Source organism: Cololabis saira, chromosome 14 (assembly GCF_033807715.1).
Source record: "Cololabis saira isolate AMF1-May2022 chromosome 14, fColSai1.1, whole genome shotgun sequence".
Classification (NCBI taxonomy): domain Eukaryota; kingdom Metazoa; phylum Chordata; class Actinopteri; order Beloniformes; family Belonidae; genus Cololabis; species Cololabis saira.
This window is the reverse complement of record NC_084600.1, coordinates 37,152,500-37,167,959: the sequence shown is the minus strand read 5'-3', so window position 1 is coordinate 37,167,959 and position 15,460 is coordinate 37,152,500.

Below are 15,460 nucleotides of genomic sequence, written 5' to 3'. Positions count from 1 at the left end.
CTGCTCTCCTTACAGTGAAGCCCAGATACCAACTTTTATCATTTCTACCCTCTGGCCACTTTTTTGAGTTGTTACTTTGATTCCCTCTGTGGTTTAACCGGTCAAACTTTTTATGAGCTATAAAAATGACAAAACATGAGATAATTGATACAGAAAGATGGAAAATAAGATGCAGGGAGTATTCGAGCAATCAGACATTTTCAAAACTGCAAGCCCCACATAGGAAGTAGGTTATTTATGCTCTGAAGAAGGATTGTTTCCTGATCAGAGGATGGATCTATGGATCTAAACCACTTTCTTGGTGCTTTGTTTAGCAGCTGAGGCGCTTACTGAAGTGAAGACTTGCTAGCGTTTGAAGAAAGGATCAAAGCGTGGCACATGCGGAAAGTTTCTGCACTAAAAAACAAATCCAAACTGTTACTGGTGGCCTGAGGGCTCCAAACTGGGCACTCCTGTCCTGGTTGATGCTACAATGCTTGGGAGAGTCATCTCCCAAGTTAATCCCACTACCTGCATTTCAGACGAGGGCTTGAGTCTAAAGGATCCCAGGTTCAAGCCCCGGAATGGCAACCAAGATGAACCACCTTGGGCCCCTGAGCAAGGCCCTTAACCCTAATTGCTCCACAGATGGTGTGTGGTGTGGTGTGTCTCAGATGTAAGTTGCTTTGGATAAAAAGCATCTGCTAAATGACAGTAGTAGTAGTAGTAGTAGATCCAATGAATCCTTTTAAAGACGCCCTTATTAAACATTTTCAAAGATCTCCGGTGCAACCTGGACTCGCATAAGATTTTAGTGTCTGGATCTGGATCTAAGTCCTCTGCACTGGGAGGACTCGGGTTGATGGAGCGATGGCCCAAGGTCCGCTCGTCACTGGCTTGTGGTGGGGTCCATACGTCCAGTACTCGAGTTGTAAAAAAAAATCAGGGGGGATGGTGGATTTTATCATATGGGGACAGATAATTTGTGCTGATTACAAATAATATAATATATTACAAATAATAGCAATGACCAAAACACCTGCAGAAATACTGCAGGAATGACATAGCAGCAGTTAAATGCAGCCTTCTGTAAGCTTTAAATATCCACTGGGCTTACATCAAATACATCAAAACACAACAATAAAAAACAGTTTTCTGAACTTATCAATATGACTCTGTCCTTCACAGGATAAGTAAAATGGATCACTGCAAAAACTCAAAATCTTAACAAGAATATTTGTCTTATTTCTAGTTAAAATGTCTAATTTTAGTTAAAAAAAATGTCATTACACTTAAAACAAGACTCATCACTGGAAAAAACAACAATTCACCTGTTTCAAGTAGATTTTCATTTGAAATAAGTAGAAAAATCTGACAGTGGAACAAGATTTCTTGTGCTTGTAATAAGAAGATAAATCTTGTCCCACTGGCAGATTTTCCTACTTATTTCAAGTGAAAATGTACTTGAAACAGGTGAAAATGGTCAAATAAGTTATTTTTCTGGTGTTATTTTTCTGGCGATGACTCTAAATGTTGAAATAGCAGTAAAACCACATTCATTGATGAAATGACATAAGGGATGGAAAGGGGGGATGGCAGTTTTACAGGGGGGATGATTTGGACCGTTTTTATTTCAGGGGGGATGCCATCCCCCCTCATCCCCCCTCAACTCCAGTACTGCATACGTCCATCCAACAGAGGTGGTGTTTGGCCCTCCACCCCCCCTCAGGGCCCCCCACCTTACAGTCTGGCACCCAGGTGTAGCAGACGGCTGCCTGGGATAGTGTTTCCCCTCTGGTTCTTCTGTTTTCCCGGCAATGCTTTCCATGTTATTGTTTCTTTGAATCTTTGATCGTGTTTTAACATTGGTAGGGGGTAGGGTTGGTGGGGACGGGTGGGATTGATTTTGTTTTTTATTGTTAAGTACTTTGTGCTGCATTTTATTGAACGAAAGGTGCTATATAAAGCGTTTGAGTGAAAGTTTGATTAGTGATCGGAACAATTCTCTATTTCTTGAGCTCAAATTTTGTAAAAAATGGTCATGTAGGACCGTCATTTCCAAGAAATTAATGAAACACTGTGTTTATATCTCATATTAGAAAAAGAAAAGTAACTTTTTTTATATGCATATAAACTCCCACCTGTTATAACAGCTCCAACCCCTGATTGATCCAAGCTGGGCACAACCACATGCTGGAACCCCTACGGACCTTTGTGGTGCCTGAGAGCTGAAATTGTGATGTGTGAAGTGACAACAAACTCAACAAGAGTGAAAAAGCACCACCCTGTCCTTTTGTTTGTGGCCGACTAGTTTGAAAAATCTGTCATTTAATGTGCCATTCAGAAAACAAAGATGAATACTTTGGACTATAAAGGACTGTCTCAGAAAATTAGAATATTGTGATAAAGTTCTTTATTTTCTGTAATGCAATTAAAAAAACTAAAATGTTTTAACAGTTTAAGATTAAGATTCCCAGAATATTCTAATTTTTTGAGATAGGATATTTTAGTTTTCTTAAGCTGTTAGCCATGATCAGCAATAATAAAAGGCTTGCAATATTTAAGTTGATTTGTAATGAATCCAGAATGTATGACATTTTTGTTTTTGTAATTGCATTACAGAAAATCACAATATTCTAATTTTCTGAGACAGTCCTGTATGCCAGCTCTCTCAGTGCCATCTGAGGTCACTGGTGTCCAGTTTAGGTTTGCACTCTTTCCCTTTATACGCTGAAACTCAACCCTGAATCATTTATTAATGTTGTACACTGTAAATCCAGTACAATCTGTTTCTGACAACCATTTTTAAACATTTCAACTATCTTCTCATGCATTTGCTGACAAAATCGGGAGGCATAAATAATGAAAAGAATAATAAGGATGTCTTTTCAAAAACAGGAACAAAACTCACTGAACATCGCACGATTTCACAGAAAAATTAAAAGAGTAAGTAATTAAAAACGCAAACACTGGGGTGCAGAGAGCAAGTAGGAGAATGAGGAGCAACACAAGAGGTGTGAAGAAACAAACGGGCAAAAGAACCATGAAGACACAGGACTCTCTGCACACACACACTTTAGCTGAGGACACGCAAATGTAGAGAGTTAAGACAGAACAGACACACAAGTGAAGCTAAAACAGGAATTCAAGTATAACATTACACGTTAAACATGATGGGAAACAAGACTTCACCGAACAAAAGAACAATAATATAGTATCTTGCCTTTATACCAAATCATGCCTTAAATAAATTAATTGTTTTTCTTCTTTCACCTTCATACTAACTCTTAATAGTGTACGTGCCAGCTTTTGTTGGGGGGAATTTGTTGCTGACCTGAAATGGACAAAAGGCACATGCTGGCTGGAATAAATGAAAGGTTGAAGCAAATTAAATACATTTCTTTTGATTTCTTCTTCTTTGAAGTTCTTTATTTTCTGTAATGCAATTAAAAAAACTAAAATGTTTTAACAGTTTAAGATTTAGATTCCCAGAATATTCTAATTTTTTGAGATAGGATATTTGAGTTTTCTTAAGCTGTAAGCCATGATCAGCAATATTAAAATAATAAAAGGCTTGCAATATTTCAGTTGATTTGTAATGAATCCAGAATGTATGACATTTTTGTTTTTGTAATTGCATTACAGAAAATCACAATATTCTAATTTTCTGAGACAGTCCTGTACATATGTGTATATCTATCTATCTATCTATCTATCTATCTATCTATCTATCTATCTATCTATCTATCTATCTATCTATCTATCTATCTATCTATCTATCTCTATATATATATATATATATATATATATATATATATATATATATATATATATATATATATATATATATATGACAGTCTTTTCCTTTTCCCGCATTTAGAGGCAATAAAAAAGCTGCTAGACTGCTCAACAAAAAGAGGGAGAGAGTTTTATTTACAATCATGCAGCAAAAATGAAACTGCCCTACCCTGGATTCCGGTTTGGCACCTGAGTGCCACAGAAATGATCTGCTCTTCAACGTCACCTCAGACACGAGGTCACAGCCAGCTGGAGTTTCATGCTAGAAAGTCACCTTGAATTATGTGAATTCAACCCTATGTTGTTTTTTTTTAAGGTGGAACCGAAACACGTGGCTCAGTCAGCCTTATTACCAGGGAGCAGTTGCACAAATCACCATTAAAGCTTAGCTTTTTGGGGGGGGGGCAAACCATCAGTACAGGGAAATAAACACTCTCCATGGAAACTGAAATAAAAAAAAAAACTTTCTATGCAGAAAATGCTTCAATAATTTTCAACTCTCGACACCTTTTCACGAGCATGAAGTTCAGGATATCAAGGATATGTTCCACATTTGTGACGAGAGCTGCATGTTGTTATTTGAAGTTGTGAAATAGAGCAAACCTTTCTTAGATGGAATTTTCTATCTCTATTATTTATTTTAACTACATGAAAGAGTCAGTTTGGCTATACTTTGTCTGCATTTAAGTTCATTTGCAAATACTCTTTATGAACCTTCAGTTAATGTATTAATGTAGCTCCTGCTGTTAAAAATACTGCCTAGGTCTGTCCTGACACAGCTTTCATAGCTGATTAATAGATAGATCTAGAACGTGTTAACAAATGATCCTACATTACTGCTACAAACACGGTGGTTTGACGACTAGAAAATGTAAACAATCACCAATTTTGTCGTGTAACTTGGATGTTGACATAAATCTAGGTCAAAGGTGGTGGCAAAGCTTTATAAGCAGAAGCCACAGATAAAGGAAATCATGCTCTTCAGCATCCACGTTGTTTTTATAACCTCAAATCAGAAAAAATTGAGTGATATTGAGAGTGCAACAAAGAAGAAATCAGGGTTTCTTTAATTTGCTTCAACTTTTAATTCATTCCAGCCAGCATGGACCTGAGATGTTTGTCCACTTCATTTAGCTTCTTTTTTTTCCATTTCAGGTCAGCAACAAATTCCCCCCAACAAAAGCTGGCACGGGCACTATTAAGAGTTAGTATGAAGGTGAAAGAAGAAAAACAATGAATTTATTTAAGGCATGATTTGGTATAAAGGCCAGATACTATATTATTGTTCTTTTGTTTGGCGAAGTTTTGTTTCCCATCATGTTTAACGTGTAATGTTATACTTGATTTCCTGTTTTAGCTTCACTTGTGTGTCTGTTTTGTCTTAACTCTCTACATTTGTGTGTCCTCAGCTAAAGTGTGTGTGTGCATAGAGTCCTGTGTCTTCATGGTTCTTTTGCCAGTTTGTTTCCTCACACCTCTTGTGTTGCTCCTCATTCTCCTACTTGCTCTCTGCACCCCAGTGTTTGCGTTTTTAATTACTTACTCTTTTAATTTTTCTGTGAAATCGTGCCATGTTCAATGAGTTTTGTTCCTGTTTTTGAAAAGACATCCTTATTATTATTCTTGTCATTATTTAAATTATGCCTCCCGATTTTGTCGGCAAATGCATGAGAAGATAGTTGAAATGTTTAAAAATGGTTCTCAGAAACAGATTGTACTGGATTTACAGTGTACAACATTAATAAATGATTCAGGGTTGAGTTTCAGTGCGTAAAGGGAAAGAGTGCAAACCTACGCTGGACACCAGTGACCTCAGATGGCACTGAGAGAGCTGGCATACAGGACTGTGTCAGAAAATTAGAATATTGTGATTTTCTGTAATGCAATTACAAAAACAAAAATGTCATACATTCTGGATTCATTACAAATCAACTGAAATATTGCAAGCCTTTTATTATTGTAATATTGCTGATCATGGCTTACAGCTTAAGAAAACTCAAATAGCCTATCTCAAAAAATTAGAATATTCTGGGAATCTTAATCTTAAACTGTAAGCCATAATCAGCAATATTAAAATAATAAAGGCTTGCAATATTTCAGTTGATTTGTAATGAATCCAGAATATATGACATTTTTGTTTTTTAATTGCATTACAGAAAATAAAGAACTTTATCCCAATATTCTAATTTTCTGAGACAGTCCTGTATATCAATTGCTGATATAATTGATTGATTGATTTTTTATATGTATCTGACAGGGACAGTGAAAAATTTTACAATTGCACCAGAGCTAAAAGACGCTTTTTAAACAAACCTGTCTGACTCTCCATGAGTAGGGAGAAGTGAATGCCATTTTTCTTATCACCACATAGTTAAGGGATTACTTTGGAAACCCTTTGGAAAATAAGGAGTTGGGGAAGTTGCATACATCATAACACAATGAAAATCTACTGCAGTTACACAAGTCAGTATTCAAGATATATCTTCCCAAAGGCTGTGTTCCCTGGACTTAAGATGAAAACGACAATCTACTGTATACTTAATCCAAAAGGTGGAGACATTAATTCAGTATAAAAACAACATAAGCTGCTTCCAAGATGACGTTCATGCATTTTTCAACATGGAAAAAACACGAGAGAGAAAGAAGAAGGTGTGGGGACTGGACCGGCCTCCCTGCAGTCCTGACCTGTATGTCATACATTGAAATATTGAAATGAAAGACCCAACAACGATTCCATACTTTTGTACACCTTAAGGGTTGAATTAAGGACGAATGTAACTGAAATCTTTATCATTTGGTATGCTCAATGCTAGATCTTATGTGTCACAAGCAGATGTGTCAAGTAACAAAGTACAAATACTTCATTACCTTACTTAAGTAGAAATTTGGTTATCTATACTTCACTGGAGTAATTATTTTTCAGACGACTTTTTACTTTTACTCGTTACATTTTCACGCAATAATCTGTACTTTTTACTCCTTACATTTTAAAAACAGCCTTGTTACTCTATTTCATTTCGGCCTTTAAAAAAAAACTATCCAGTTAAATTGTGAATTTGGTTGTGATTGTGGCACAGATGTTCTTGTCCAGTTTTGTTCTTACATCCGTTCCCTCAGATTCCTGCAACTAAACTTGGATGTTCATTCCAATAAAGGTTAGGATAAATGATAACATGCCTCTGAAGTTTGACTTTTTGCACCATTACAATACTTATAGGCAACTAGTCATCATATCTCCTGCTCTCTGAAACACATGTTAATGCTTAATAGTACACATATATGGTTCTTTAATATATTTGCATTCATTTTCAATGGCTTTTGTCCTTAATTGCTTTTTTCCCCCTTACATTACTTTTACTTTTATACTTTAAGTAGTTTTGAAACCAGTACTTTTATACTTTTACTTGAGTAAAAAACTTGAGTTGATACTTCAACTTCTACAGGAGTATTTTTAAACTCTAGTATCTATACTTCTACCTGAGTTATGAATGTGAATACTTTTGACACCTCTGGTCACAAGAGGAATGGTAACTCCTGTATTAAAAGTGAGGGTAGATAAATTAATCCTTGTGTTTTTTCCCTATAAAGCTTAAACGTTTCCCGATTTGGGACCACTGAAACAACTGCGGGTACGGAACAGCACCCGCAGCACAATCTGTGGTTTGTGCTGACGAAGCGTTCCCACTACCTTTGACCTAGATATATGGTTGCAATATGAGCGAGCACAAACATGGAAAACTGACCCAGTTGAATCGCGTCCAGAACGTGCTCTCCTACTATGAACTTCACTTCAGACAGAGTGGAGCTTTGGGTTTACACGTGAGCAGCAAAGATAACGGGGCAACCATCAGGTGACTTTGTGAAATTGTCAAATATTTGAAAAACCTGACCTCAATTTCAACAGGGGTTTTCACTTTTAACCGATTTGATGCATGTGCAATATTTGAAAGAATGACGGAAAAGAGATCAGTAGTGCAAAAAAACAAATTCATTTGATGAATTGAACAATAAGTCAACTATTCAGACTCTTTAGATAAAAAAAAAGCACCTCCTTTAACCTTTTACTCCGAGTCATATTTGGCAGCATACTTGCAAGAATCCTTGTTTCAAATTCCTTGAATATGACCAGGAGAGTTTTTAGACGTGGCCATTGATCAAATAAAAGAAACACTTCAAAATCTCAAAATTAAATTCTCTTAGTGTTTTCTTTGAAAAGAAATGATGGTGTTGCTGCAAATGCTGGTCCAAACCCATGTCTATACTTTGACGGACATAAAGAAAAACTGGTTTGGGGATGTAAGATGCCACATTTCAACTTAATAAACTGCAGCAGTCTGAAATCAAGAGATATGTTTCAAATTAACTTTTCTAAAATCTGGCGTGAACATATGTGCACATCTCATGTTTTGTTGTCTATGTCATAATGTTTCATTTCTTATCGGGGGCCCAAAGCCACAATAAATAAAATTGCACCAGGTCGTAAGAGGTTAGAGAAGAAATATTATGGAAAACGTTTTTTTTCTGCGTTTGAGTGGATTTATTTGTGCATTTGAATTAACTGCCAACTCAAGAAGTTGCTGAAAGATTGTGATTTATTTAATATGTGTGGTTTTAGGTCAAGATCTGGGCATACCTTTAAAATCATTACACCTTTTTGTTGTACTGTTTTCCCCCCAAAATTAAAAGCAATAAATAAATCCCCTTCATCTATTAGCAATTATTGCAGAAACGTGTTGGTCTTTAATTTTCCTATTAGGAGTTCAAAAGCAGGTTAAGAACTGACATTGTAACTGTCGGCTGCTGACAAGCTTAATAAATCCTCGGGCTCTTCAAACACTGGTAAAACTCAACCGCTGGCCTTGGCAGCCGACTGCGGCTCTGGAAATGAAAAACTGCTGCTGACAAAGCAAGAGAAGAAGATAAAACATATATCAAAGCTTGCAATTTCCTCAGTCGGAAATATCATTAATCAATGGCAGTCAAAGGGAACTGTGACGATCCGGACAAGCTTTAGAAGACTAAGGAAACATTAACACTAACGGACTAAATTACACGTATTGGCAGGGGTGCCTTGAACCGTTTTATTTTGTTGCAAAAAAAAAAGACCTGTTTTTCCAATGTGGGGCCCCTCCTCCGGCGCACACAGACACACGTTTTTACCAGATGTCCAAGAACCTCCCAGTTACATCGAAAGCAGATAAACCTGATGAACTCTGGAGCTGAAGAGCAGACAGCGAATAGCTGATCAGAGCAGCCCGTTATAGATGGAGCCCTCCAGAGCTGCAGAGGTCACAGTCCATCCACTCTCAACAAGCGTAACAGCAGAAATCCCAGAATGATCCTGAGTGAATGAGTTCAGCAGCAAGTCAAGTGAGAGGAGAGAAGATTGCAAAATACTGTAAGTTTTCGGCTTTTCTGACAACAATCATGAGTTCTAATTTGTCTTTACTGAAGCATTAAAATACTATTTTACTATTCCGCCCACTCAGAGGCAATAAAAAAATGCTGTTTTACTTTATCTGCTAAATGTTTTCACAAGACAGCCAAGTCTTAATGTTACAGACTGTTAAATCAAAGTACCGTATTTTCTGGACTATAAGCCGCTACTTTTTTCATAGTTTTTGGACCGTGCGGCTTATACAAAGGTGCGGCTGTTCTGTGGATTTTTCTTCCACCACTCGGGGCGAAAACTAAGAGAAAATGAATGCAAAGAAGAATACACTACTTTTTCTTTAGAAGATAGAAGTAGGTAGAAGCAGATTTCAAACAGATACATAAATACCGGTTATTTTCTCTTGGTTCTGTCCCGTTTTAATCAGCAAAGTTGCTTCCGTGTTAAAAGACACTGTTAGAAAAGGATCTATTTAGGTACAAACATGTACATCATTTACAGTTCTAAATCCTTCTGTACATGTAGTAAATATCTAATCTAACATAAATATCCGTGGCTTGCATATCTTTTTTTTTTTTTTTTTAATAGAGCGGATGCGGCTTGTATGCAGGTGCGGCTTATAGTCCAGAAAATATGGTCACCTTTGAAAACTAAATGTCTGTGTCCTCAGGTGATGAGTTTGGCAATAGCTCTGTCTGTCACATCACATGCATGGATTCGATCCGGTATTTAAACATGATATATGTCAGCGCAGCATTAGTTTTTACCAACACATTAGGTGAGGTGGATGAAATTGTCACAGCTACAGCTGTAACAGATGTTTACATTTAGGGCCTTTGCTCATGGCAGCTGAAACGCAGAAAGGCTAAGGGGAGGGGAAGGAGAGAATGAAAGGGGAGGGTGAAAAGAAAGAGGGCAGTGAAGTGAAGCAGAGCAGTGAGCACTGGGCAAAGAGAAAGAAGAGGATCTCCACATAAAGTCAGGTATTTCCAGGATCTGCAGCTGCGGCATGCTCTGTAGCGCGTAGATAAGCTGTCGATGTGTCTACCTATGTATTCATGTGCTGCTAGGCTGAGTTATTTGGTTGTAATAGTGAAATGTTAGTGCGGAGGGTGGTGGGCAATCACACAAGCTAAAGAGCTGAGGCTTGAAAAGCTGCAGACAAATGGATGACAAAGTTCATTTCATGGGGTTTAAGGTCAGAAAGCCACGTGCAGAAAAGAAAAGGCGATAACAAAAACAAGAATCATTATGCATGAAATGTATTCTTATTCTGAACGGTTTTAGAGTACATATGTCAAATCCTATCCTGTAATGCATTTGATTTCCTGTGGACTTAAAAACTCAGATCTTTCCAAAAAAGTTGTGGATGGCAATAACTACACCACGGCTCAGATGGGTTTATGGAATTGCATCATGTATATTCAACAGCTGTGCAAAACATGCAATTTTTTACTTTTTTAGTTTGTAAGATACATCATAATCAGATTTTCAATCATATTTAAAGCAATTATGGGTAACCCATTATAATCCAATGTATAATGAGCACTTTAAGCTCATTATACTGTAAGATCTGGAGCAACGCTTGTAGTGTTTCACTAATATGCATAATAAGTGCCTTTTTTAACTTATTTTAAAGTGTAAGTGCAATGACATAAGTTTATAACAAAGAGGCAGAAGAAATTAAAGGTGCAGTCAATACCCTTTTTTGGTTTTAGGGGGCTATTTACAACAACAAACTTTTTAAAGGGTAAGTTAGGTGTAAATCAGAAGGAAATGTGTTACAGCTGGATTTATTTGTGAATGATAAAACAAGTTGGATGGCATTAAACTTCAAATACAACACTACTGTTAGACGGCTGTCACATCTTCTTCCTCTTTATGCTCTCATCTATCTTTTTTTTTAAATCTATGGATCTTTGTTTTTCCCCCTTCCAGGAAACTGCAGTCAGAACTGTCCATCTTTTTCCTTCTCTCTGGTCTGTAAAGCTGCCGTTTCGAAACACAGAAGCGGCGAGATCTTATCTTATCTGACCTTCAGCAACCAGGTCAGTGCGGCTCAACATGTTCACGTGCACACATTTATGCAAACTATAGTTGGGTTTTTTTGTCAGTGCTTTTTTTAATCAGAGGATCTGCTTCACCTTCCTGGAAAATGAATGAACACAGACTGATTCACGAGCAGCCACAAGCTCATCTGCAGTTTTTTCAACTCTGTCAAGCATTTTTACGTTGTTTAATCAAACTGTTTCCTTCTATAAAATAGATAGATTTTAGATGAATTAAGAGAAATCCTCTAGAAATCCTGAACATGACACAGCACTAATGGCTCCAGGTCTGATGGATGCATAAATAAACTGATCACGTGCATTATCACATCGGGAACCATGAAGATTGTTCTTTTACAATTTGATTTGCAGGCAGAGGTGTCAAGTAACGAAGTACAAATACTTTGTTACCTTACTATTTATTTTACTATCTATTTCATTTCGACCTTTAAAAAAAACTATCCAGTTAAATTGCTCCATCCGGATAGAGTGAATTTGGTTGTGGTTGTTTCAGATGTTCTTGTCCAGTTTTGTTCTTACATCCGTTCCCTCAGATTCCTGCAACTAAACTTGGATGTACATTCCAATAAAGGTTAGGATAAATGATAACATGCCTCTGAAGTTTGACTTTTTGCACCATTACAATACTTATAGGCAACTAGTCATCATATCTTCTGCTCTCTGAAACACATGTTAATGCTCAATAGTACACATATATGGTTCTTTAATATATTTGCATTATACTAAGATGCATTCATTTTCAATGGCTTTTGTCCTTAATGGCTTTTTTCCCCCTTACATTACTTTTACTTTTATACTTTAAGTAGTTTTGAAACCAGTACTTTTATACTTTTACTTGAGTAAAAAACTTGAGCTGATACTTCAACTTCTACAGGAGTATTTTTAAACTCTAGTATCTATACTTCTACCTGAGTAATGAATGTGAATACTTTTGACACCTCTGTTTGCAGGACATGGGTGACAAAAACTCCTGGAGCACAGCTGCACTGGAGAGGACAAGGATGGAGGGCATTAGCGAACAAGAGAACGTGTGTCCTTCATGGGTGAATGTGTCGGCCCTCTCAGGTCACGTGGAGAGGCAGTTCAGCCAGACAGACTCCTTCCTCACCGCGGCCCGGCTCGCCCGTCGAGGATGGCAAGAGGAAGGGAAGAGAACAAAGTGGCAATTTAATAAATCACCCAGCTCTCCCGGTCAACCCTCATATCCTAGCCCATCAGAAATAAAAGCTGTATATCATGCAGGGGTTTTCTTCAAGGACTTCAAGACTCAAGGACCCCAGAGAACTGAGGACAAAGAGACAAATAAGACAATTGAACCAAAACGGTCGAATGAAAATGGACTACCAGCTATGAAACCGGCAGAGAGACAGGCAGGCCAGAGAGATGTGCTGCGTGTCCGGGCATATGGCTGCCGGCTTACATGCAGGCAAGCCAGAAGGTTTAAGACCCCGGTACTACCAGCGATCGCCGAGATTTAGTCTGTATAACCGCTGTGAGACTTTTTGTAACTTTGTGATCAGATGTAAACTATATCCATTAAAATGCAATTATGTGAAAATGTAAATGAGGGTTTGTGTCCTGCTCTTATCAACCAGTGAAAACATGACTTGTGACACTCTGCCATCATTTACTGAGGAATAAAACTAAGTGCAGCTGTTATTCAATAGTTTATAGAAGTGGGATCCTTGTCTCATTTTAAGACAATTTCAGAAATACTCCCTCGTGCATTTGGCCTCACATTTTACTCTAGTCCAGGGGTCGGCAACCCAAAATGTTGAAAGAGCCATATTGGACCAAAAACACAAAAAAACAAATATGACTGGAGCCGCAAAAAATTAAGTCTTGTATAAGTCTTAGAATGAAGACAAACACATGCTGCATGTATCTATATTAGTTATAACTGGGAGAAGATTTTTTTTTTTCATTATGCACTTTGAGAAAAAAGTCGAAATGTTGAGAAAAAAGTCGAAATGTTGAGAAAAAAGTCAAAATGTCGTGATTAATGTTGAAGTACAATTTCCAGAAAAAAGTCGAAATGTCGAGAAGAGTTGAAATGTCGAGAAAAAAGTTGAAATGTTGAGAAAAAAGTCGAAATGTTGAAAAAAGTCAAAATTTCGAGAAAAAAGTCGAAATGTGGAGATTAAAAAGGAAAGGAAAAAGGAAGAAAAAAAGAGAAAAAAAGGAAAAAAAAAGAAAAGAGAAAAAGAGGAAAAAAGGGAAAAAAAGGAAAACAAAAGAAATAAAAGGTCAATCATTTTTGAAAAAGCTCCAGGGAGCCACTAGGGCGGCGCTAAAGAGCCGCATGCGGCTCTAGAGCCTCGGGTTGCCGACCCCTGCTCTAGTATAATCCGAGTTAACCATGAATTCTCTGTACAGTAGTCTATGCAAAGATGCAAAAGTTCGTTTTAACGGAACTACATTTCCAGTTTGTGGTTTAGATTCTCAAGCCTTCATGGGGTCCTAACCCAAATTTTATTTTGGGTCTCCTATACTGCCAATTATACTGACAGCTGTGTCTTGATAAGAGGTGTCAAAAGTATTCACATTCATTACTCAGGTAGAAGTATAGATACTAGAGTTTAAAAATACTCCTGTAGAAGTTGAAGTATCAACTCAAGTTTTTTACTCAAGTAAAAGTATAAAAGTACTGGTTTCAAAACTACTTAAAGTATAAAAGTAAAAGTAATGTAAGGGGGAAAAAAGCCATTAAGGACAAAAGCCATTGAAAATGAATGCATCTTAGTATAATGCAAATATATTAAAGAACCATATATGTGTACTATTGAGCATTAACATGTGTTTCAGAGAGCAGTAGATATGATAACTTGTTGCCTATAAGTATTGTAATGGTGCAAAAAGTCAAACTTCAGAGGCATGTTATCATTTATCCTAATGTTTATTGGAATGTACATCCAAGTTTAGTTGCAGGAATCTGAGGGCAACGGATGTAAGAACAAAACTGGACAAGAACATCTGAAACAACCACAACCAAATTCACTCTATCCGGATGGAGCAATTTAACTGGATAGTTTTTTTTTTTAAAGGCCGAAATGAAGTATAGTAACGAGGCTGTTTTTAAAATGTAAGGAGTAAAAAGTACAGATAATAAAAATAACTTAAGTAAGGTAACAAAGTATTTGTACTTCGTTACTTGACACCTCTGGTCTTGATCATTAACAAGATTAGTTCTCTTATCTGAATACACAATGATGCACAGGACTATTTAGCTCCATGATGACTTTTGAACATTTATTGGCATGAGATCTGTGGCACTGTAGCAACAACAAATTACTTAAAACATGGATACAGCAATTAGGCTCAATATGCTTAGTTTTATTGTATTTTATGATCGCTTCTCCTACACATGCAGCATCTCTGGGAAAACAGTTTTGAATATACTTCAACATTGCTGTGTGAACAAGAAACAAGAAGGATGTCTAGCAAAAACCCACCAAGGATAAAATGAGGAGGACCTCATGCAGCGGCTTATATTTGTTTTGCACCATCACATGTAAAAACAGTTACCCACACAATCAATACACTGAAAAAGCCTCGTCTTTGCTGAATCGATAAGGGAAATGCGTCACTTAATTTCCAGGGAGATAAGTTTATTAGCTAAACGAATCACAATGCCACTGGACCACACCACAACTCTAACTCCACAACTCTGTTCCTAAAAGTGTATACGCTAGAATATTTATAACACACACAACGCCAAAATGAGAGTTGTAGTGACACCATATTATTAAAACATAAAGATGGCATTTGATGTGCATGAATGCTTGGTCCTGCGAGTTTGGTTTGGCTGTCTTGCCTCAAGCTTGGATTTACATGAAGAATACAACATCAATGCTGGTTTTGAAAAGAAAAATGCGACAATAACTAAAAGCTCAGTAGAAAATAATAATCGAGCTACTGCAACAATTAAGCCAGCTGAAAGGAGACATGGAGGTAGATGCACAATAAATATGAATGATAATAGGTATATAAAGCCATGAACAATTTTCTGAAGACAGAGGGTTTTTTTGTCTTTTTTTTACAAAATGACTTACAAATGAAGTTCATATTAAAATGGAGTGCTACTGGTATGTTAAAGCGCGACTGTTCCGGCTTGTGTAGTGGTTGTAAAAATAAGTTTTATTATTTTAGACAAGGAATTTTCACTTGGTATTGTTCATAAATGTCCTGTGTTTTTCTCGTTACTCTGCATTCCCTCCCTTAC